The sequence below is a fragment of the Drosophila persimilis genome, unplaced genomic scaffold (assembly GCF_003286085.1).
Source record: "Drosophila persimilis strain 14011-0111.01,24,50 unplaced genomic scaffold, DperRS2 tig00000191-arrow-pilon, whole genome shotgun sequence".
Taxonomy (NCBI): Eukaryota; Metazoa; Arthropoda; class Insecta; order Diptera; family Drosophilidae; genus Drosophila; species Drosophila persimilis.
In genome coordinates this window covers 4819655-4842709 of record NW_020825298.1, presented here as the reverse complement: position 1 = coordinate 4842709, position 23055 = coordinate 4819655, and the positions used below count along the sequence as shown (strand labels likewise).

General features: G+C 44.3%; 1 protein-coding gene and 1 long non-coding RNA gene across 3 annotated transcripts in view; one reads left to right on the top strand and one right to left on the bottom strand.

Moving 5' to 3' along the window:
- The window catches only part of LOC6589342 (carboxypeptidase N subunit 2), a 46750-nt gene that overhangs the window by 16823 nt on the left and 6872 nt on the right, over nt 1-23055 (bottom strand). The window lies entirely within an intron of this gene.
- On the top strand, nt 16532-16853 carry LOC113565736. The gene is made up of 2 exons (XR_003408752.1): nt 16532-16611; nt 16679-16853. It is a non-coding gene; the product is annotated as an uncharacterized LOC113565736 (long non-coding RNA).

The following is a 23055-nucleotide window of genomic DNA, read 5'->3' as shown; positions in this document are numbered from 1 at the left end:
GTGTGTTCATTTTGTAATTTGCGTAGGTGATGCCATGGAATTTGATTTTCACACGTGTTGCTCTTGCCACCGGCACACCTGCCCCTTCGTACTCCCCCACCCACCAGCTGTCCTTGTTGCTCATGTTAATGTTAATAATAATGGAAATGCTGCTGCTGCTGCTGTGTGTGCAATTATCTTCCGTTTCATTGATTCCACACACGCGCCACATAAAAATAGAAAGCGCCGATGGAGAAAAACACAAGCAGGCCTAGGCGAGGGCCTTAACCCATAGAACGAGATGAAAGTCGCCATTAGAGTGTTCTCTGAAGCTAGTCATTCGGCGTGGAAATTACACAGAGATTAACCAGTTTTTAGACACAGATTCACGGACCTCTGGACGGTATTCAAAGCGAGTGCCGATTGAATTGAGTGGGTGTAAAGGTTGCCGGCGGATTTGATTGAGAAATCGTTGTGGGAACACACAATTTCTCTGCAGCACGCTCTCCGGCTTGGGTTAAGGCCAATTCGGACCAGCAATTTACCTTCGACGGCAACGAATTCAATAATTTCTTATGAATTGAAGTTACTGGCGGGTTCAAAGCTCACGACGAGGCTGTACAGAAGATGAAATAGTAATAACAATAATCATAAATACAGCGCAGACGATGACAACCCTAAAACATTCGAGACAGGAAAAACGCAGGCCCCAGAGACCGGGGAGACCGGGGAGACCAGGCCCCAGACCCCAGATGGAATCCCATAGAATCACAGATAAATTGTGGTGCTCCAGAGGAGGAGCTTTGCTTTGGCGTCTGTTGAAATGTTGCGCGTGCGCAGAAATGAAAATTGTCCGTTCCCGAGTCGTGTACTTCTGGTGGGAAGAGGCCCCTCTTTCAAGATAACTCATGGGAAGATTGGAGCAGAGATCCCCCCGCCAGCTAATTGCTCAATTGTGTTGACAGTTGCTGCTGCTCTCCAAACAAAATGTAAAAATTTATGGAAAATAAAAGGAAAACTTAGGAGCAACAAAAGATACGCTGGAGAATGCGAAAAATCGCATTAAAAAGCACGCAATTGTTGGGGATTCTCGGGGGGGCTGTGCAACAATGAACGGCGGCTATTTCTTGGCCTCATTTTAATGGCCAGATAAGCATCGATTGTGGCCGTTGCCGGACATTTTGTCCGAGCGAAATGATTGCGTGTGTTGGGCAATTTATCAAAACATTTGATTTAGTTGTAAAAAGAAAACATTTTCAACTCAATTTCGGAGGCAGTCCCCTCCCCAGACATCGTCAAAAAAATGGCAGCTAACATGGTAGCCTCTCCCTCGAGGGTCCTCCTCCCCGACGGCAGTTCCTGCGAAGTCCAGACAGTGTCCTGGGCCCGGCCCGGGGTTGAGGCCCGGAGCCAGGTGAGGCCTGGTAATTGCCTTTGAAATTTATGGACTTTGACACAAGTTCTTTAGAGGGCAACAATTTGTAGCAATGGGGCAGCAAATATACGAATTTTCTATGGGGTAAATTCAGCTAAGGATAATGGGAATCAAGGAAAGATATTTATGGTAAAGGCTGGGTGAGAAAAGCAGTAGTTTGGGAGGCAAAATATTATAGGAAGAGGATCTTAGGTTCGTCTTGGGTTCCAAGATAATTCTTTTTTTATTCAAAGATAAACTTAGACAATTTTTAAATGATCTCCAAATGGAAATTCAAGCCTACGAATGTCTATATATAAGAATAATGATGGTCTTACCTAGCAGTGCTATTTTTTTTATAGAGCCACAGTTGAGATATGGCCTTGATTGGCCTCCAAGAATCATTAAAAAATAAAATAAATTTAAAAATAAAGTATCTTGAACGCATTTGATGGTTTTAAGAGTACAATTTCTGGTGAAAAAAGCAGCCTCCAAGTGTGAAATTTCATTGTTCGAATACCCCTAGCCCCTCCCCCCGCCCATTTCAGTGTTCTTTAAAGATATGTATAGGTAGTTCCGATACCGGTATGGCCGGCAATTAAACAGCTCTCGAGAAACATCAAAATGGAACCTGTTGTAGCATTTTGTAATTAAAACGTCTGAAACAAAACCAAATGCAAATTAACCAACAAAAAACTTGTAGCATTTTGCTATAATTTTTGCAGTCGATAATTTTATGCAAGTCTCGTCTCGGGGGGTGGCCACGGAGGGGGGAAAGGGAGAGAGATATAGCGCCAGCAGCATGGTAGTTGGAGCTAAGAGTGTGAGAGAGGGAGATGGGGCGACAGGTCTACCGATTGTCTCGGAAAAAAGACAACAACAACAAGGAAATCGAGCTCCAAAGAGCTCCTGCCATTTCTAAATTTCTAAAAATTAGTTTTTGTCGCCTATAGTTTTGTGTTTTTTTTTTTGTATAATTTTTAAATTTTTGTAAATGTCTTATTATTATTTTAAACACATTTAATATTCCACAAAAGCCAAAGACGGTTTGCCGTCGGCTTTCGCGCCTGATATCAGAGCCAAGCCCTTGGAACCCCTTTCGGTAGAAAAGGGACTCTTTGCCACTCCTTGGCTGCCTCCATTAAATGCAGCTGCCCGAGAACCTTCAGCGTGGACACAGGTCCTGCCGCTCAGGTCCTTCAAATGTTTCTCCAATCAAATTTTTGTAGAATTAAAGACGTTTTCAAACATCGCCTTGTCTTTATTTTGTGTGTGTGTGTGTGTTGTTTTTTTTTTGTCATATTTTAATTTGTTTTATTTGTTTGGAGCACGTTTTGGGGATTGCTGCTGCGCGTCTTGCGTCGCACAAATACAGAGACGTAATAATATAATCGGATGGAGAGCGGCGTCGCGGCGCCCAAAGAAGAAGAACCGGCAGAGAACGCCGTCTGTGTGTGTGTGTGTGTGTGTGTGTGTGTCATTTCGCTCGCTCTCTCCCTCTCGCTCTCTCCCGTTTGCTGGCTCCGCCCACAAAGCAGCACAGTGTTTCGTTTCCATTTCGTTCCTCTCTCTCGCTCTCTCTATATACTCCTCTGTCTTTGCTTTGTGCCTTTGGTTTTGCTTTTGCCTGTGCCTTTGCCTTTTCGGGTTGGTTTTGCTAAGAGCCGAAATACCGTTTGTCGTATTGCTTTTATTTACTTAAGAGCTTTTGTTGCAGGAGCGACAGAGAGAGGGAGAGAGAGAGAGCGTGTGCGTGTGTGTGTGTGTGTGCATTTGTTTATGCGTCTCGTTTTACAATTTAAAGGCATTTCCTTTGTGGAGGGGTCTCTCGGGTCGCATCGGGTCGTTCCTGGCTCCGGCTCTCCAAAATCTTTGGCCACTGCGCGCGCCGACACCCCATCCTCCGCCTCCGCCTGCGCCTCCTCCGCCTGGGTCACCTTTTCGGGGCCACCCTTCAATCAGAAAATATTGTTATATTGAATAAATATTTTACTTACAAGGTAAAAACAATATTTTGGTTTTAGTCTCTGCTTAATTTTTCGGGCGGCAAAAGGGGTGTTCCATGGGGGGGGGGCTTGGGGGGTCGTTGGCTCTCCTTTCGGCTCCTGTGGCTCTAATTTAAAATTTATGTTTTTCAAATTTTGTTGGGCAATTTAATTTTGGGCCGGTTGTAGTTTTCCCGTCCGGCACAAAAGTTTACGATGATGACAACGCTGATGGGAGGAGGGCCCAGGAGGGGGGCGGAGGTGGGATCCTTTACAGGGCTATTTATAGAATCGTCTTGTGGCACCGTTCAACTTTGGCGGAATGTAAATTTCTTCATCAAGAATTCATTTTGAAGAGAGAGGACCTCTTCCCTCCCCTCCCCCCCTCTCCTGAGGTGCAAATTTCAAGCTAAAATATTCTTTAATTTTCCAAACAAAGGTGTCGGGCTTGCAAGGGTTTAATGGGCGGGTCTTTTCGTTGGAGGTGTTTTATAGGGACTGGCCATAAGGCAAGGAAAGTTATTGTAAGATTCGTCCATCTGTCGTGTTTCAAGTTTCATTTTAGTACTATCTTTTTTGAGTAGAATTCTATAAAGTAATTTGTGCTATTCCATTTTTGAATAGGTCTAACAATTGAAGGTCTAGGAGTACTATTATTTAAGATAAGAATTTCAAATTATTTGTATTTGAATGTATATGAATTGGGCTCGACACTGAGAGAAAAATGCCATGGCAAGACATATATTTAAATATTTAAATATTAATATTGAAATTAAATAGAACTCGCTTTGATTTGAATAGAAATGTATATAAATATATAAAAATAAATATAAAATATAAAAAATCTATAATATAAAAATTATATAGAACTTACTTTGATTTATATATAAATGTATGGAAATATATTAATAATATAAAAATAATAATAACATAAATAATAATAAATCAATATATAAAAATATAAATAAATACATATATATAAAATATAAATGTATATCAAAATAAACGGTCGTTTTAATACGGCCCATATTTAATCTATATATAATAATAATTTAATAAATATATTATTTTACATATTTAGGAAATATATTTAAGTCAAATATTGGCCCACTCTCGGGGCAAATGACATAAATATTTCACTACTTATTCGGGGCTCAGGGTTTTTTTCTGTGGTTATAAGAATTCAATCTTGGAGAAATCCTTCCACTTATCCCACTAAAAATTGGAAATTGAATCGAGTTGATCGCCTTTTTTAATATAATCATTTAAATAGGTATTTTTTCCTATTTCAATTAACTATACAACTAACTATAAACCATTGATTTAAACAATATATTCATCACCTTCCGCGACTCTTAGAGCGCTTCAATGATCAATGTATTGGCTGCTAGCAACTAGTATATTCATGGGCCAGATATTTAATCATCTGCCTACTCCCACACTCCCATTTCCATACTAGTTCTTTGACTAATTTCTAATTACTCCGAAAAATGATAATTGCCTTTCGCAGGTCTTTGGGAGCCACAGCACAATTTTCTTCTATTATCCTTTGGCGCTGGTTGCTCGCAAATTGAAAGATTAATTGCGAGCGAAATGCGTAAAATAATTTCGTTTCTCCGCCAAGTTGGCAGTCCTCAAGCCGCCATTTTCATTGTGTACTTTCTTTCTTGGATATCTCTTTATTCTCCGGGGGGGATGGGGGGATGGGAGGGGGGCTTATGTACACGCCCTGCCCTGCCCTGCCCTGCCCTGCCTTCTTGGCTCCCGCTTTTCTTTATATCCGCCATTTTATTGCTTTTGCCTCCTGCCTTCTGCCACTCCCATCAGAGATCCACGCAAAGCTTGGAAAAACTCTCGACATTTCATTTGCAATTTTCTTTTCTGGCTTGCATTTTATGACTTTTTCTTTAGCACTTCTTTCGGGGGGGAACCACCTACACAGACAAAAGGAAAGTCTCCTTCATTTCCTCCTTCCCCTTTCCCTGCCCCTTTCCCTGCCCCTTGCCCTGCCCCTCTCCCTAGAATTGGCAACATCTGCGTAATGCAATTTTCCCTTTTCGCTGGCTGCCTGGCGAATATTTCTGCCTGTATCTCTTTTGTTGTTGCTTCTCTCTATCTCTCCTATTGCCTTTTCTCTCTCTCTGTTTTCCCCTCTATTTTTGCCCATTTTCCTTCTTCTTGCTGCTATTTTTAATTCCTTTTTGCCTTGGCATTGCATTTCCCCGACAGGATTTATGTGGCCGCAAGGATCTTCCTTGTTGCAGGCAAACATTTCAGTCCACAGCCACGCCCCTAATTGTGGGGTGGCGCAAGAAGGAGAAGGAGAATAAACTTTTCCAAGTAGCACAGAAAACTCTTTGTCTGGCCTTGCCGAAGCGTCTCCTCCACCACCTCCTCCTCCTTCCCCGCCTCCTCCTCCTCCTCCGCCACCGCCCCAATGTATGCTACAAAAATTGTTGCCAGTTTGAAGATTTTAATGGGGATTTGGGGCCGGATATGTCTGCGGATGAGCGTAATTTAGATATGAGAGAGCCATCTCGAATCCTAAACATATTTTCCTATTTTTTATTACCCCACTACGATAATACTTTGCAAAGGGGGGGAAGCGAGGACAGAGGAAACGCCGCTCTGCCGCTCTGCCGCTCAGCCTATGGTTTATGCACTTCCTTCGCCTCTGCCACATCATTGTTGCCAGTGACAATAATTCAGGGCCAGACAAAAGCCTGCCAGGCAGCGCACCTGGAAATTTACGACCAAGGACCTCCCCCCGCCCCACCACTTGACCCATAACTATCCATCCACATGACTAGGCTTCTAGCCCTCTAGTCTGCCTTTTTCTGGGGCGGAGCACCTTATCGCTTTTGGTGGGCTCGTAAATACCTGCGTGGAAGTCGAATCCTTTGGCCAGGATTCCAAGTTATGCAAAGTTTGGAACTTTCTTTTCGCCATCAGACCCGTATCCCTGCCTTTTTTTTATAGTTTCCTGCATTTGGCAATGCTTTCTCCTCTGCGCCCCCCCCCTTGGACCATCTTTATTATCATATTTGTTTAATATATTAGATATTTCTGCCACTTCTTTTCTCCGCTTTGCCACCCCGGTTTCTACTTTTTTTTTTTTGTGTCCTTTTTTTCAGCCCTGACTTGTGGAAACTTTGCTCAGCAGTTTTTGACATTTTCCATGATGGATTGCATTTTATGCTAATTGAGTTTAAACACAGTCACACTTCCCCTCGCACACACACACAAAGAGACATTTTTTCTTGGGCCCTCGTTTTTTTTTTCAGCCAACTTTTGTCTTATTTGTTCTGCGGGCAAGGGTTTCGGGGAGGCTGGGGCTGGGGATGGGGCTGGGCTATCAGGGCCTGCCTGCAATTGACAGACAGCCTGTGGTGGTCTTCCCTTTCGGGGTGGCGGCTTTGGATGATTGGGCGGCATTAAGTTCTGAGTGATTAGCTCCCAAGTTGAGTGACTAACTAAATTTACTGCAAACTAATGAGAAAAAATGATTCGCGAAAGCAAAATTGATTGAAAAGCAGGGACCGTATAGATTATGATTTTTATAGCAAAAATTTGGTAACTAGAATTATCATTATTTTTTTGTATTTACTTAAAAAACCATTTGTTCGATTATTAAAATTAATTTGTATGATAAAAATAAAAGAAATCATTAATACAGTGCCGCTCAATAATTTTCCAAAATCAAACCGCTATATATTTTTAACTAATTTATCGATTTATTTGAAATACTTTTTTTTTTGCATAGAACGATTAATTTTTAATATAGCAAGAATGTTTGTGGTTTCCAGGACACGTTCTTAAATGCTATTTATGAATGTTTTCAAAAAACATTACAAATAATTTGAAAATAAAAATTGCACATATTTTTTAAAATAAAAAATTGCAAATAATTTTAAAATAAAAACTTGCAAATGGTTTTAAAACAATTTTAACATAAAAATTTAAAATAAAAGTTTATCCTGTCTTGAAATTTGCCTTAAAAAAAAAATATGTATATTTTTCCCACTCTCCTTGGGGGTTATTTTGTGCCTGAATTTTTTGAAGCTTATAACTATTATTTGCAGTCCCTGTTGATAAGCAAGTGGCTAGAAAACAATTTGCAGAAGTAGTATGTACTTCAAATGCATCAAATGAATGATTTTGTGGTGGAAAAACTGCTTTGGAGGAACAGTAGAGACAGCTGTTGAAGGATATATGTCTCTCCCTCCTGGTAGCAGCTTTCAAACCTCTTTAGAGCCGATTTGCTATAGTTTGCAGAGACATAAAACAATAACCAGGATCCTTACTTAAAGTTGAACAAATTAAAAATATTAAAAATAGTATATTAATATAATAGTATTAATATTATTATAATTAGAAATCTAAAACAATAACCGGGAAAAATATTAAAAATAATATTATTGTACTATAATATTATAGTATTGTATTATAATATTATTGTTCCTAAAGGAGAACCAAATAAAAATATTAAAAATTACTATTAGAGACTTTCAAAAAGATGTTTCCATTCCTGTTCCGCTTTCCCGTTCCCTCTTGGGCACTCTTCCCTTGGCCCATCACTCATCACGTGCCAACCGCGACCAATTTTGAATTGAATTCCCATCTCCATATGCATTCTCCATTCATTAAACAAATTACCCAAATATCGCATACAAAAGCGCAAAACCCAAGCGCCGTTCGTAGCGAAAACAATCGAAATTGGAGAAACCTCAACAAACGGGCATTTGGGCGGATATTTTGGAGGAATATCTGCATCGGCCGCTGTAGGCCGCTGCCCCATGATGATGATGATGTATGATGATGGATTGTCAACTTAATTACAATGGCAAACAATGGAGTGTTGCATGAAATACATTTGCCATTGTCGAGTCCAAGTATGCAAAAAGGACTGGCCGGAAAAGGACTCGCAACGTGCCGCACATGGCATTGTGCGACGAGGCGACGAGGGTTGCGGGGCCCGAGGAGAAGGCGTGTGCCCAGGGCTAAGCTGACTAATCTTTGCAGGCAGGACGAGCACCCAAAACCGCATCATAATTACACTATCACATTCCACACACACACACACACACACACGCACACCGCTGCAGGAGCAACTTCCCGGCTCACATGTCCTGTGCAGCCTTTTCCGCGCAGCGCACAGTAAATTAGAATGTTTTTGCTTTTTCACACAATTAAAGTCAACACCGTGTGGGCTGCCAAGGGGGGGGTTCAAGGGGGGGGTAGGGAGGGTGTGTGGAACACAATTAAAATTGTCACTTATACAGCGTTAAAAGTTTTTCCTACAACCTTTAGTTGTCGTGTGTGTGAATAGAGTTGTAATTGTTGGACTTTTTATTAATTAAGGTCTGAGTGGGCGTCCCCCCCCTGGTGGGGGATACCTGGCCATAAAACTTGCCCTATCATTCCGGTATTCCGCCTGTCATGGAGCTGCTAAACTACTCCTAAAACACCCGAAAGAAGAGCCCAATTTACGCGGTAATCCTGCGAAACGTAATCATTTACTAGTCCCAGCCGTATAGCTCCTCCGATGCCCCTCCTTTTGAAACCTCTCTCCCCCTCAATATCCGATCAAATTTAAATTAATTTCTTCGCTCGTCCAAAAACCATTTCCTACCATATTTGTAGATATTTTTGGAAACATATTCATTCCTGGCGCTCTACTCTTGGGTGCCGTCTTTCTTTTGGCCTTAGGGGCCATACCCTTTTAATGGCAGCAATTAAAATGTTGTCTACGTGACGGGAATTTGTTAGAGGGTCTAAACAAAAGACGACAGATGAGAAATAAAACTTTACTTTTGATGTTTTGGACCTCAAGAAGGGAAAAAGAGAGAAAAAAGTAGAGAAAAATGCAAAAAGAGAGAGGGGGAGCAGAGGGGGGCAAAGGGGTAGCAGAGGGAGAGCAAAGGGGGAGCAGAGGGGGGGCCAAAGGAAGAGGAAGCCTAGCACAAAGTGTGGAAATTATAAAATTTCGAAGCGTAAAATTAAAAACCCACCAAAAAAAAACACAGACAAAGATGGAACAAATCGTTAGGGAATGGAGTGACCCCAGAGCCACAGACTTGTTCTTCTCTTCGAAAGGGGCGTGGCCCACAAGTTGCAAAAGGGTTAAAGGGTCCTACACCGAAATGCCGGAGATGATCTTTGACTGGAGAAGTGTCTGGGCGAGAGTCTAGGGCGCCCAATTCTTGATTCTTGGTCGACTAATTGAAGATGTGATGGATAAATTAATTGATACGATACGATACGAACTTTTGGGGGGAGGCAAAGTGCTAGAGAGGGGGTCTACAGTTGGAATAAGTTAATCGGGTTAGATCTGTATCGAAATTGGATAAATAATGATTAGAAACAGATACAGATACATAGGAAACGAGCATCTCTTTATGATAGAAACAATTTTGAGTGTTTTAAGGGGCTTGATCCCTCATTTATGAACAATATATAATGAAAAATGAATCCAATAGACCTTAAAATCAAGGCTGGGATAGAGGAAAGTATTCCCTTTATATTCTACAAAGCATAAATGCAACGATTCCTCAGAAAAATTCTAGAAAAAGTCACTGCAAACCCTCGAAGTTTTCTTTTTTCAATGGCCCTGAGCCCTGAGCATATACTTCCGTACATACTATATGTGGTATATCAACCCAAGCCAACCCTACCCTTAGCCTTACCCACTCCCCCTTGGTACTGATGGCCCCCTCCAATCGAAATGGCAGGCCGCAACGCATTTATTTGTCCAATGGTGCGTGAAATAAATGTCAACCGCAACTTAAACCGCATATGCTGATGGCGGATACCACATCCCCGCCTCGGAGTCCCTTTTGGAGAGCAAACCACCCGAGACCGCGATGGGACACATGGCAGACCCGCGCCAGGGACCCGCGCCAGACGATATGCTTTGCTGGCTTTATCTTTTTATTGGCTGCCGTCGTTGGAGTCGTTGGAGTCCCCTAAGAAAAGGCCCAGAATCAATGTCACATTATGATTATTTTTTCCATTTTTTATGGCTCCCAAAACGCGCAGAAAGGTGAAATTTTCGGCTGGGGATATGTGTGGCCCGGCCCCAAAAAGAGATTCGTATCGGGGCACAGACTCCCAGGGGGGGGTGTGGGCGGCAGGGAGCCGGCGACGTGGCTAATAAATTTCAAATGCAACAAAGTGTCGAACCGATAGACAGACATGGACATGGACATGCCAAGCCCAGCGAGGCCCAGCTCCTGCGAGGAGGAGGTGGGTCCACACAGAAGTGCAACGAAGATTGATCTAGTGGAATGAATGGGTGACTAAGTGGGCGGGGGGGGGGAGTGGACTGAGGACCTGGAGTGGCAAGTGGAAACAAGCGATTGCGCCTGGCTGACTGCGGACATTATTCATTGTTCGTCCCCCCCCGAAAATCCACCCGGCCAAAAACAAAAACAAAAACCTTGACCAGACCAGACCAGACCAGATAAATTCTACCCCTCTGCAAAGGACCGGCCAGACAGTCGGTTAAACGTTTGTACAAGCCCATGAAATGTCCTTGCCCGAAAAAAAATCTCTGGACTTGACTCGGAACGGCCGTGGGTGGCGGGATGGATGGCCTCTCTGCGCATTTAGTCAGTCAATAAAACTTGTTAACGCCGTAATTGCCAGCAATTTATTTAAGTGGGCTTTGTGTGGTTTTCCCTAAAAGGAAACGAAAGGACGGTGGAGTCTTATATCAACTGGGGGTTTCTGTGGAATGTTAATGAACTGAAACTGGAACTAAGGAACTAAGGAACTATATAGTAGCCTGAGCTTAAGACTTGTGGTGGGATAACCCCTTTTAGGCAGTACGGCAGCCCCATTACAACCTACACTGCTCGTCAATAGATTAGACGCACCTCTTCTGGCATTATAACTTTAAATTTTTAAAGAATTTAAACAAATTTGATATGCAAAAACCTTGGTTGTTTTATAATCCTTCGAAAAAGTGGAGAAATTTAAAAAAATAATGTTTTTTAAAAAGTTTCTTAAGGCTGTGTTAAATAAGGTACTTTTTTCTTGGTCACTAGAATAGACGCACTAAAATATAATTATTTTTTAAAAGGAAAAGTTACTTTTATTCAAATTTAATTTTTAAATATTGTAAATCCACGAATGTACGGCCAGTCTAGGAAAATTCGGGGGATACGGCCACATGAAAAAGGATATACATAGATCGACCCTCGATCATTCTCCTCCTCGAGGTATGCCCAAAAGGTATTCCTTTCCTCTCGGACCTCTCAAATTTAGCAAAATAATGTTGTTAAAATAGTTTCTAAAAGCTGTGTACTTTTTTCTTGGTCCCTAGAATAGACGCACTAAAACTAATGAGTTTTTTGTAGGAAAAGTTACTTATATTCAAATTAAATTTTTAGATATTGTAAATCTTAGATGCGGCCACGAATGTACGGCCAGTCTAGGATGGCATGGCCCCATGAAAAAGGATGTAGATCGACCCTCGATCATTCAGTCGTCTTCCGAGAGGAGTAAAACCTCCCAAAAAGGTATTCCTTTCCTCTCGGTACAAAATCAATAAGCAATTTTTGCTAATGAGAGATGAATTAATGATGCCCCCCCCCGGTGTGCCCTTGTAGGCCCTCGCGTCCTTCAAGAAGTTTCAATGGGCAATGTCTTTCGATCGAATCGGCATCTTTTGCCTCGAAAAAACAATTAAAAATTCATTAGGAACGCACAGGAAAATGATCCAAGAGCACGCAATGCCAGGAGTACTCCTCCACCTCCTCCTCCCCCTCCCCCTCCGACTCGCCGTACTCCAGGGCATGTGTGGGTGGGTGGATGGGTGGGTGCTGCCCCAACTTGATTAATTTAAATTGGAGCTCGCCGGGCCCGTCTTCTCGCATGTTTGGCACGAATTAAGTTGTCGCAAGTGTTGTAAGCAAAACTTGTACGTTGCACGGGCTGTGTAGTGTATGCAAAAGTTGCATATTTATTGGTCGGTGCCACCGGGAGGGGAGGAGGGGGGGGGGGCGTGTCCAGTGCACGGCGGAAACGCGTTCCACTTGTAAATGCAATTTTTCAAATGAAGAAACCGCCAGCTTGAAGGTAAAACTTAATTGAGAGAACAGTCGTATGTGGTGGAGAAAGGGGGACGGAAGATCATTCTTTGTTGGAGATAAATGGAGACTCTTGAGAGGCCCCTTCCTCCTTAAGGGTCATTCCTCTATGGCCCCTGCACTGCCATCGATTTATATTAATTTCTGTCAAGCTCCCAGCCCTGCTCCCAGCCCTGCCCCCAGCCCTGCTCCCTGCCCTGCGCCCAGCCCTGCCTTGCTCCCAGCCCTGCGCTCCCAGCCCTGCTCCCAGCCCTCATCTTTGTCCCCCTCAAGAGTTCAAATGGCTACACAATGTTTTCACAGTCAAACGACTGACAATTTGCATAAACGTCGCGGACCAGGACCCACAGCCAGGACCATCCCCCCCATCAGAGGACAACAGAAGCACCCCTTTCGAAAAACGGGGGTCGAAAAAATGTGAAAAGCTTTTCAAACGTATGTTAACCCCGGTTGTTGTTCCTGTTTTCACACCAGGAACCCCACCCCGCCCCACCCCCTGCCACCCCCTGCCACCATTCGTTGGGGGGGACAATTTCAACGCATTTTGTTTCATGTTTCAAATGTAAAATGACAGGAAATTTAATCGATTTATGCCTTTGTTTGCTTTCATTCACAGATTTTTGGCTCCACACAGCTAGGGGGCGGGGGGGCGTGGCAGGCAGCCTCCTCTCCTAGTTAATTAATGGCAAAAACTGTGCCCAATCCTAGGAAAAGTTTTGCGGCGAAGGGGGGGAAGGCAAGGCGCAACTTTTATTCGATAAGAGGCGAACAAATTTAATTGAATTGAAATGTCTGCTTGACATGAGATTGTACACAGACCAACCCTCCCTACCTCCATACCTACCTCCCCCTCCCTCTACCACCGCCTCTCCCTGTAAATATTCTGCTTTTAGCAATTATAAAAAACAAAGATGGAGGAAGAAGAAAAAACTATTAAATGTTGAGGCAAATATAGTCGAATATATATACCATATAGAGTGTATATATATATATATATATGTATATATATATCTGTGCAACAATCAACGGAACGTGTTGGAGTTTTCCTTTGCGAAACGATTAAAAAATTAAAACTAAATTGCAAATTTGCATGTTGCCGCGTTGTTAGCCTGGCCTTAACTTTTTACATAAATATACTACATATATATACTATATATATAAATTATAAGCAACTGAAATTGGGCGCAACAATGTCTGAGAAGAGAGTTGGGAGCACGGTGGAAGAAAACACAATTTAATAAACATTTAAATAGGCTGCGTAGTGCCGGGTCTGGCCTTAATTGGGGGGAGAATCTCTCACAGTTTTCCCCGTTCAGGCCCGGTCGAGGTGTTGAGAGTCTTCAATTAGTCTTGAGCCGCCCCCCCCCGCGGCCAACATAAAAATAAACTAGGCAAAAAGCCACATAGAGATGTTCTTTCAAGGGCCAATGGCTCGGAATAAGTCATGGGAATTTACTAGGAATTTTATAGGAACTATGCTAGAGGATGGATGATATGATGATGATCTAAGAAAACACTGGGCAGGAGGCTAGAGCTGGAGAGGCCACTCTTTTGAGGCAGTGGATGAGGGTTTCTTTTATTTGAAAACCAGATGAAGAATCCCTTTTTTTGGAGGAAAATATATTATGGAAAAAGTGGGACAGATGATCTTCGCTCTTCCAGCATGGCAGGGCTCGAAATAAGTCATGGGAATGACGATCTAACTTATAAAGAAAAGAAAACACAGTCCAAAAGGTTAGAGCTTGAGAGCTCCTCCATTTGAAGCGGTAGATGAGGTTTTCTTTTGTTAAAAAACAAGATGAAGAATACCCTTTTGGGTATCTAAAAAATATCAGCAATAATATACAAATATACCTTGGAAAAAGTTGGATATTCCTCGTAATAGATGTTCCTAGAGAATTCCCGATTATCTACGATTGGAGCATCAAATCTTTCTGGATTTGTCTCTGGAAAATATCTTAAAATACAGCATTCCCTGCCCTCAGATACATAAATCAAACCCTTGCATTTTGTCCACTTTTTCTTCGGCATTTTCCTCAGCCACAAAAACATTTCCTCGCCAATTAACCCGTAACTTTCCCAGGCAGGTCTTTGGCCCCCTTGTCAAAGGCTCTCCCACTTTCCCGGGGTGCCCAAAATCCAGAGCAAACCAAGCCTTGAGATCTTATCCGAGACCTGAACAAAAATATCAAATCCAATCAAATTGTGTTTTGGCCCTGGCTCTGGCTTTGGGTCTGGGGCCAGAAACAATTTCATATGATTTATATACTACATACAGCACATACCTATGCCTTCTCTCCTGCTCTGGAAATCTATCTGCATCTCTGCCCTGAACCATTGCAAATGAAGTTGCAAATCAAGTTGCAAGGGGGACCCCTTTTTTTGGGCGACTGGAGACTGGAGCTCTGCATGCAACCAATTTCTGCCTATGACAGCCGCACAAAAGTTCAACTGATGATACATTGTGGCAGCAACTGCAGTCTGCCACACACACGCGCACACAGGCAGACATCGAATGGATTGCAGTTGCAGCAACGAGTCGGTCGCCGCCTGGTCGGTCTCTTCATTGTTTCGGGCTTCGAGTTCGTTTTGTGGTCGAAAAGTGTTGCCAAACTGTGACTGGGAGTCGGAGGAGGGGGGAGGGCGGAGGGGGTGGGGGGGTGTCGCTAGAGGAAGCTGGTTTATGAAATGAAAGCAAAGATAAGACCGAAAGCGGGGGAGGGAGAACCCTTTTTCGGGCCATGTTGCTGGGTGGCGGCAAATTGCATTTTGCAATGAGAAGTGGCAGCCAGCCGGGGGCAGATGCACACACACACGGCGATAAGGGGCACGAGGGGGCGGAGTGGGGGCATGGGGGCATGGGGGAGTGGCAAGTTGACAATGTGCGAACAAATAATTCCATCAGCAAGAACAAAAGCGTCGAGTGTTTGTTTGGGTGGCGACGGCCACCCTCGGACCACCTCGTGCCGTCGTCCCGCAAGGACCAAAGGATCCCTGTCTGTGCATGTGCATGTGCAATATGTTACACTTGCTGACTGGATGCTGCCCCCCCGTACCCCCGTCCCCCCCTCGTCCCTGTACTTCTCCTGCAGTCAGCAATCTTGCAACGCCCTCTTCAAACTCGGAGTTTGCTCGATTATCATTGTTGAAATTTATGAATTGCATTGCAGCAGTGCACGAGAAGGGACAAGTGGGGGGGGGGGGGGCATGCCCTGTTTGTCCATTCCGCACACAGACAACTCAATTTGGGTTCTGTAGATTACGCTGCCAGCGACCCACAGGGTGACTTTGGCCGTATCCTCGGCGAAAGCTCTCTGGGGCGGACAGCCACCGTTCCAGCCAGGCAGAGGGCCTTCAGGGAGTAGAAAGAGTATCCCCCATTCTTCTTATCCCCAATTTCTCAGCCATTGCCTACTTCTAGGCGTCTGATCAGCCCCATCATGATGGTGCCTGCCTCCTGCCGCCTAATTAGCTGTATGTCTTATCGGAACTTCATTATATTCACATTCACAATTCATACGAGTATGAATACCATCCATTCATAGTCACAGTTACGCCGAAAATAAATCAGGGCCCTTAAGCACGCAATGTCGACGCCCACGCGGCCACGGGGCGTATGTGTAATGTTTATGGCCATGTCTGGCGTCTCCTCCGTTTAATTGTTTCCCGTAATTTATACACGCATTAATTGCACATTTTTCTAAGCGCCATAAATCTGCGGCTCATTGGCAACATTTTCCTTTTTATTGGGAGGTCGGGTCCACGCCCCCAGCCCCCAGCGCCCCAGCGTCCCAGCGGCGAAAAGGTTAACGTAAATGTGTGAGAATATTGTGAGAATTCTATTAGCGTTTCCTGGAACCAAGCCACATAAATATTCATGGGCCCCCCCGACCAAAGGCAAGCTGTTAATGAGATCTGTTTAGGCGGCCAGAACTGGGATTCGTTGGGGTGGCGCAACAAATTGGCCAGGCCAATGGATTCTTCATGGTTCGTTCTAAAACAAAGCAATGGATTTTCGATTAGTAGGAATCTACGCCTGATATTGGACAGATATTGCGCCAAACTTCTTTTTGGTAAACCTTTTCCCTGGCATCCATCATGAGGCTGTGGCTTTCGATTTGGCTTCTGTCCATACTCAATTGTGAGTTCTGCAAGTCTTTATATCTATGAGGTGTATATTTCTAAAGCAAATTTCTTTTCCATAACAGTTCCGACACCTTGCCATGAAATAAGAAATGGAAAATTGGTGTGCCCATGATGGCTTTTTTCTCTCCGACTGAGGGGCTTAAACGGGGAAGGTGCAGTGGCTGGAATGGAGACCCGATTTGTGCCTTAATTATGAGTAAAATTCTATGAAACTAGCATTAAAGGAAGTGCCGATTAGTCGAGGTTGTTGGTTGAGAGGGGCAATGGGGGACTCCTGAAACTCTGCAGGCGATCAGCAGGAGAATAAGGCTTTGAATAGCAACTTTATAGATAGTTCTATCGGTATACCCGATCCCCAGAGGTGATATCCATAATATATATACAATATATTCACATTCTCTATTAAAATTCCTTTAAAATTAAAATTCAACACACAAGATTCTTCAGTAAATATTTAAAAAGAAAAGAAATAAAGTCCCTTTTGCACTTATTTGATGGTTTTCTTTAATTTTAAAATTAATTTCTTTCTTTTCAAGTACAAAAATCTTCATTTTCCGTGAAATGGAAAGCCCCATAGATCTACGGGAACTAAGGATACTACAGGTAAGCCAGATCTAAAAGGATACACCTGTAGTGCCTGAAATCTCGAGGAATTCTCGCCCCCTTCCCCATAATTTATGACTTTTGCTGTACACTTTTATTGGCATTTTTGGGCGTAATATTTCCATGGCATAATTTCTACTTTTCGGGGCTGCTGGCCCCCTGCATTGCCAGACCATATATCCTCGTTGAATTCCAAGCCGCTTTTGTGCGGTTTGTGCCCATTTGATGCCACGCCACATGCCACATGCCACGCCGATGATGGTGATGGTGATGGTGATGGGTGATGATGCCGCCCATTGGTCAGCGCAGTGCAATTTCGCCGACCAATTCCGTGGCTCTGCACCGAGCTCCTCCTGCACCAGAAACTGGCTTCGGCCCCTCTCCAGAGCGTTTCGCACTCCGGCCATTTGTCGAAAGCAATATTTTCTGCATGCAAACCAAAAAATTTGCATATAAATGCGAAAACGCATTCAAACTAACAACGACCAAAAGGAGGAGCGAATGCAGGACGCGGATGTGGATGTGGACTGGGATTGGGACTGCAAATGGAGCTCCATCGTCGAGAGTAGAGGGTAGAGGCGGCTTCATTTGCAGTGAAATAAATAAAGACGGGGAGGTACAAAAAAAAAAAAAGGAGGAAATTTTCAGTGCGAAACGCGCCATCGAAAATGTACGAAAAAGTAATTAACTTGTGGGGCTAGCCGGATCCGCTCCGAGAGGAACAAGGGACCGGGACCGGGACCGGGACCGGGACCCAACGAATGCAAATTTGGCCAAATGCACATTGCACTCTCGGCTAATGGCGGCCGTTGCAGGGCCAATGGGGCACAGTGGCACCGAATGGCATCATCAATAATGCTTGAAAAAGCTGATGCAGAAATATGTAAGGGATTTGGAGCGCACAGTGGCAAGGAAATGATATTATTTGTCTAAAAAAATGGAGGCATTCGGGCGGAAAGTGATCGCTGCTTTAACCCGAGAAACAAAAGACTTTTAAATGTTTAAAAAATTTCTAAATAAAGCCCAATCCATTGACAAAATTGTAGCCCTTGAAACGTGTTGGAAAATTCCCTAAAAATTGAATTAAAAACTGCCCTAAAATCCCGAACCACTGTGGCGGGTCGGCCATTACCCACACACACACACACACACACACACACACACACACACACACACACATACAGACACATGCAACACTTACAACCAGCTCAATTGCATGCCGGCCTAACCACGCCTCCCCGCCCACCCCCTGCCCCTCGGCACAGACACCGCCGCATGGCCGACAAAATAATATCATTTGACGATCAAAGTAATTATTTTGCTTTGGTCTACAGCATAATTGTGGGTTCTACGCCGACTAGGGGTTGTCCAGGGCTCGGCTCGGCCCGGGGGGGTAGGGGGGCAGAGGAGGAGCACACTTGGTGGCCCGAACCATTGGACATTGCATGGCCGTCGCTTTGGTTGGCTGATTGCCCACACCCCACCCCCCCACCCCACCCCAAAAGAGGGTACAGTGGTTGCGGCATGGGATGGGAATTTGGGAATAGTTTATAGAAAAAGATTAACAGAGTATTTCGTAGGGCGTAGGGAGGAATCTTTTCTGTAGCATTTTATTCCCTTTTTGAATCGATTAATGCCTTGCCCTTTTTTGCCTAGGGCCTGCCCCACTGTGGCATGGGAATAGTCGTAGTTCAACCGGTTGGTACTTGCTACTGGTGGCCCTCTTCCCCCTCCCCCTCCGCCTCCCCCTCTGGCCTTTTTGCACATGGTTGACATTTTCCCCAACGCCATTTTGGGCCATGTTTGTCGCAGAGGGGGAGGGACAGAGGGGGGGCGGCACAGGTACCAAATAAAATGTCGCGCACTCGCTCTTTGGCGGAAAATATGCAAATGCATGCAACAATTTCCCCCCTGCCCCGGCCCGGCCCGGCCCTGCCCAGACGCCATTTTGTGGCATCAACGGCCGAACACGAGAAAGCCAAATAAATTTATGTCATTCCTCGAAACGAAACGGAAACAAACCGAAAAGAAAATTGAGAAAATTTCCAAATTGCATGCCAAGCGAAACTCACGAAAATCGAGTTGAATTTTTCCAAATTATTTTCCGCCCCACATAAAATACATATATACAAGCCTTATATAAGGCTATGTGGCATGTACTGGCGGCATCGCCTGTTTCCTAATTACAGTTAAAAGCTCTCTCTCTCTCTCTCTGGCTGGCTCTCCCTGTTTGGAGCCATTAAAAAGTTAGCCCGAAAGTTTTTCCTTGGCCAATTGTTGGCAAAGTGCTGAATTTTCGGCTTTTCTAATGGAGTCCCTGGGAGAGTTGCACGCGTTTTTTTGCGAGCAAATTAAAGTGCAGAATCCATCTATGGATTCGTATCTACAAAAGCGAGTATCTGGCTACCAAAACTCAATCGAAACTTGCACTGAAAACTCGGAGAAAAAAGTAATCAAAAATGCAGGAGCACCGGCACTGGCCCCGGGGGCATACCGCCAAACTGCATTCCGAATCAACAACAGAAGCTAACAAAACATGCATCAAGCTCATCAACATCCCCATCAGCAGCGGCAGCAACATCGTCGGCAGCAACCAGCCAACAAAGTAGCAGCCGAAAATGGACGAAGGTGGCAGCAGGCAGAAGGCAGAGGCCTAACCCGATCTATGCCCGGCCCAAAGACAGCCACAACAACATGGTCTATGGAGTGTGGAGCGCAGAGACCCAGACCCAACACTTATTACTCACCAAACCACTCTGCCACTCTGCCACACAGCCACTCTGCCACACAGCCACTCTGGCAGTTCATAATGAACTTGAGGCCTTTGATTGACTCTAAAGACGGGCAGACTCTCGCGCAACTTGATTCGCGACTTGGCCATATTTGCAATGAAGAAAAATCACAGACGGCTCTGGGGCTCTGCGGCTCTGCGGCTCTGCGGCAATGAATGAATGATGAATGCCTCTCCCTGTCGCTGCTCTTCGGGGCAACATGGAAGCCAACAGTCGCAGGCCGCAGAGCAACATCTAAATGTGAATTTTATGCATTTTATACAAGACGAAGATGGAGACGAGACACAGTGGTTGCAAATGATGAATTTTGAAGGAGAAATACCATTTAAGGAGGAGTTTTTGGAGTGGAAAATGATCCAGTTTTTGTTCTGATTGAAGAAAAACCTCAGCCTGGGGATTATTCAAGGGGAAATGAAGGTTCTATTCAACGAATTATGGTTAAGATCTACCCAAGAAAAGGCTGTTTGCCTTTTCCACAGCTTCTGGCCCACTGTGCCTCGACAGAGGAGAGGATGTGGCATGTAATCCTTGATACGGCATGGCGGCATATATACAATCCATATACGATATATATGTGGCTCTATATATAATATAAAAAGTGCTTTAGGCGCGGCACAGCAGCAGAAGCAGCAGCGGCAGGCGGCAGATGGCAGCTGAAAGATGCAAAGATACTCGAACTCGAACTCGAACTCGTAGTCGTCCGCCCGGAGAGCACAGGAGACGAAGACGAACAACATCGAATGTGGAACCGGGGCCTGAAATCGGAGGGCCAAAGAGAGGCTGCGAGACGCACGGAACGAAGTGCAGACATTGCGCATAATTTCGCGTACGTTTTGTGAATTTGTAATTTTGAAATTATTATTGCCAGGGTGGTGAGAGGTGAGCGGGGTGCGCGGTGGGCCTCGGATGAGGTGAGAGACAGAGACCATGTGAGGCTTGTTCTTTCAGGGCTCTTCCTCGCGGGAAGAGGCCTCCACTTCTGGTCGTTGTTGTTGGAACAAATTGAGTCTGATTGGAAGTTTGTGGCAAGTTTCTTTTCGATTTGATTCGCTGCACGAAAAAAAAAGGGAAAACAAGAATGTCGAAGGCGTTGCCCGCTGTATGGCAATTGGAATATGTTTTTACTACCCACACGGGAAAAAGTTTTTGTGGCCTTTCACCCTATATAACTCTTGGAAAATCTCTTTTCCGCGCCGCAAAAAAAAAGAGAGCGATCCATTAAGTGAGCTTTTGAGCAATTTTTTAACGCCGCGCTTGCGGTTATTTACACACACAAAAGTGCTGTTCATAAATATGAACCGAGCTCAGCCCCATGCCATCCCGGAGGAGCTCAACCGAACTGAACTCTCAACTGTTTACTCATGTAAATAATTAAGCAAAATAATGGCGCTACAACAGGAACAACAGCGGCCGGACAGGACCTTCGTTATGCGGCAGTGATTTTTCACACACGCACACACACGCACACACACACACACACACACATGAGTGTCCAGCTGGGCGGATGAACCTCTCGACTAGGAGCTACCTCCAAGGACAGTCTCCTGCCAAGCCAATGAGAGCCGATGATTGCCAGAGGCCGCCAAATGCAGGCATGGAATTCGAATCGAAACCTTTCCTCCTGTTCCACATACCCCTTGATCTCCACAATTACAGGGTATTACGAAAAAAACAGACAAAATAACGTTCAGGTCCATTGTTGTGGGTCCTTTTTGGGCAGCAGCACGCGCCGCCCCGCACCGCCTTGCGTGTCTGGCGTGTGAACAAAAAATGGTCAGCTTTATTTTACACACACACACACACACACACACACACACACACACACACACGCGTAGCCTCATGCATTTTTTAATAAATTTATTGGGCGTAAAAAATGATATTTAATTGTGTGTTTGGAATTGTTTGCCGGGCTAAAGGTTACCCAAAGACCCCAAGGGGGTAGGGGATTAACATAACAGAGGAACAGGGGATAAGGGACGGATGTGAAGAGGGGGAAGAAGTAGAGACTTGAGAGTTTTGGACTGGGAAGAAATACAAGAGAGTTGTACTAAAAATACAAGGAAATATCTAGCTATCAAGAACTGGAGATGAATCTTCTTTCGGCCCACAGGAGATGCCTCAAACTTGGAGACAGAAGCTACCCAACAGCAAGCCTCGAAGACACCTTCCACCACTAATTCTAAGAGCCAAAACCCCAGCCCATCTCCAGCCCAACCCCAGCCCATCCCCCCGCCCATCCTCCCCATCAGCGACCACAGAAAAGTGCGGCCAAGTCGTCCCGACTTGTATCTACCTTCGGCGCAAATACCATTTGCGGGGCTAAAAAGTAAAATTGTAAATGAATTATTGGATCCATTAGCAAAATCCATTTACACAAATTTAATGCCAAAGCAGCTCGACAGCGTCTTTCGTGAAGAAGAACTTTACATACTTCGTTGAACTTTTTGGCAGGGCTCGAAAGGGGCTCGAAAGGGGCTCGAAAGGGTCGAAAGGTGGGAGGGTGGAGGGGGAAATAAAAACTTAACAATTAAAAAATAAGCAAAGCAAAAGAAAACATTTTTAGATTTACGAATAATGCGCAAAGGGTTGTCTAACGTTCCATTTCCACCTCCATTTCCACTTCCGGTTCGATTTGCATAGGAAAATAGACAGACAAATGTCTGTGGATGGTCTGTGGATATGCCCCGTGGGGTGGCCAGACTAGGGGGGGGAGGGAGGGTTGTCTGGGATTGGGGCTGCTGCCTGTCACAATATTATCTTAACTTTGCCCGCCCTAAGTGCTGAAAGTTCTCCTCGAAATTGGGCAAAGATGCGGCCCTCCACAGCAGGCTCGATTTTTGTATTAACCATTGGTTTATGCTATTAATGTATTATATGCGATATGGATTTTCTGTAACACAAACAAAAGCCACAAAAATTTATTTACACTCGTTCTTCTTTTTTTTTGTGGCCTGCGACTAACTTTTCAATTTATTTACAAACCACTTAATTTGTTTTTATTTAATCAGATTCTGTTTTAATTACATTCTATGTGCCGCGTTAAA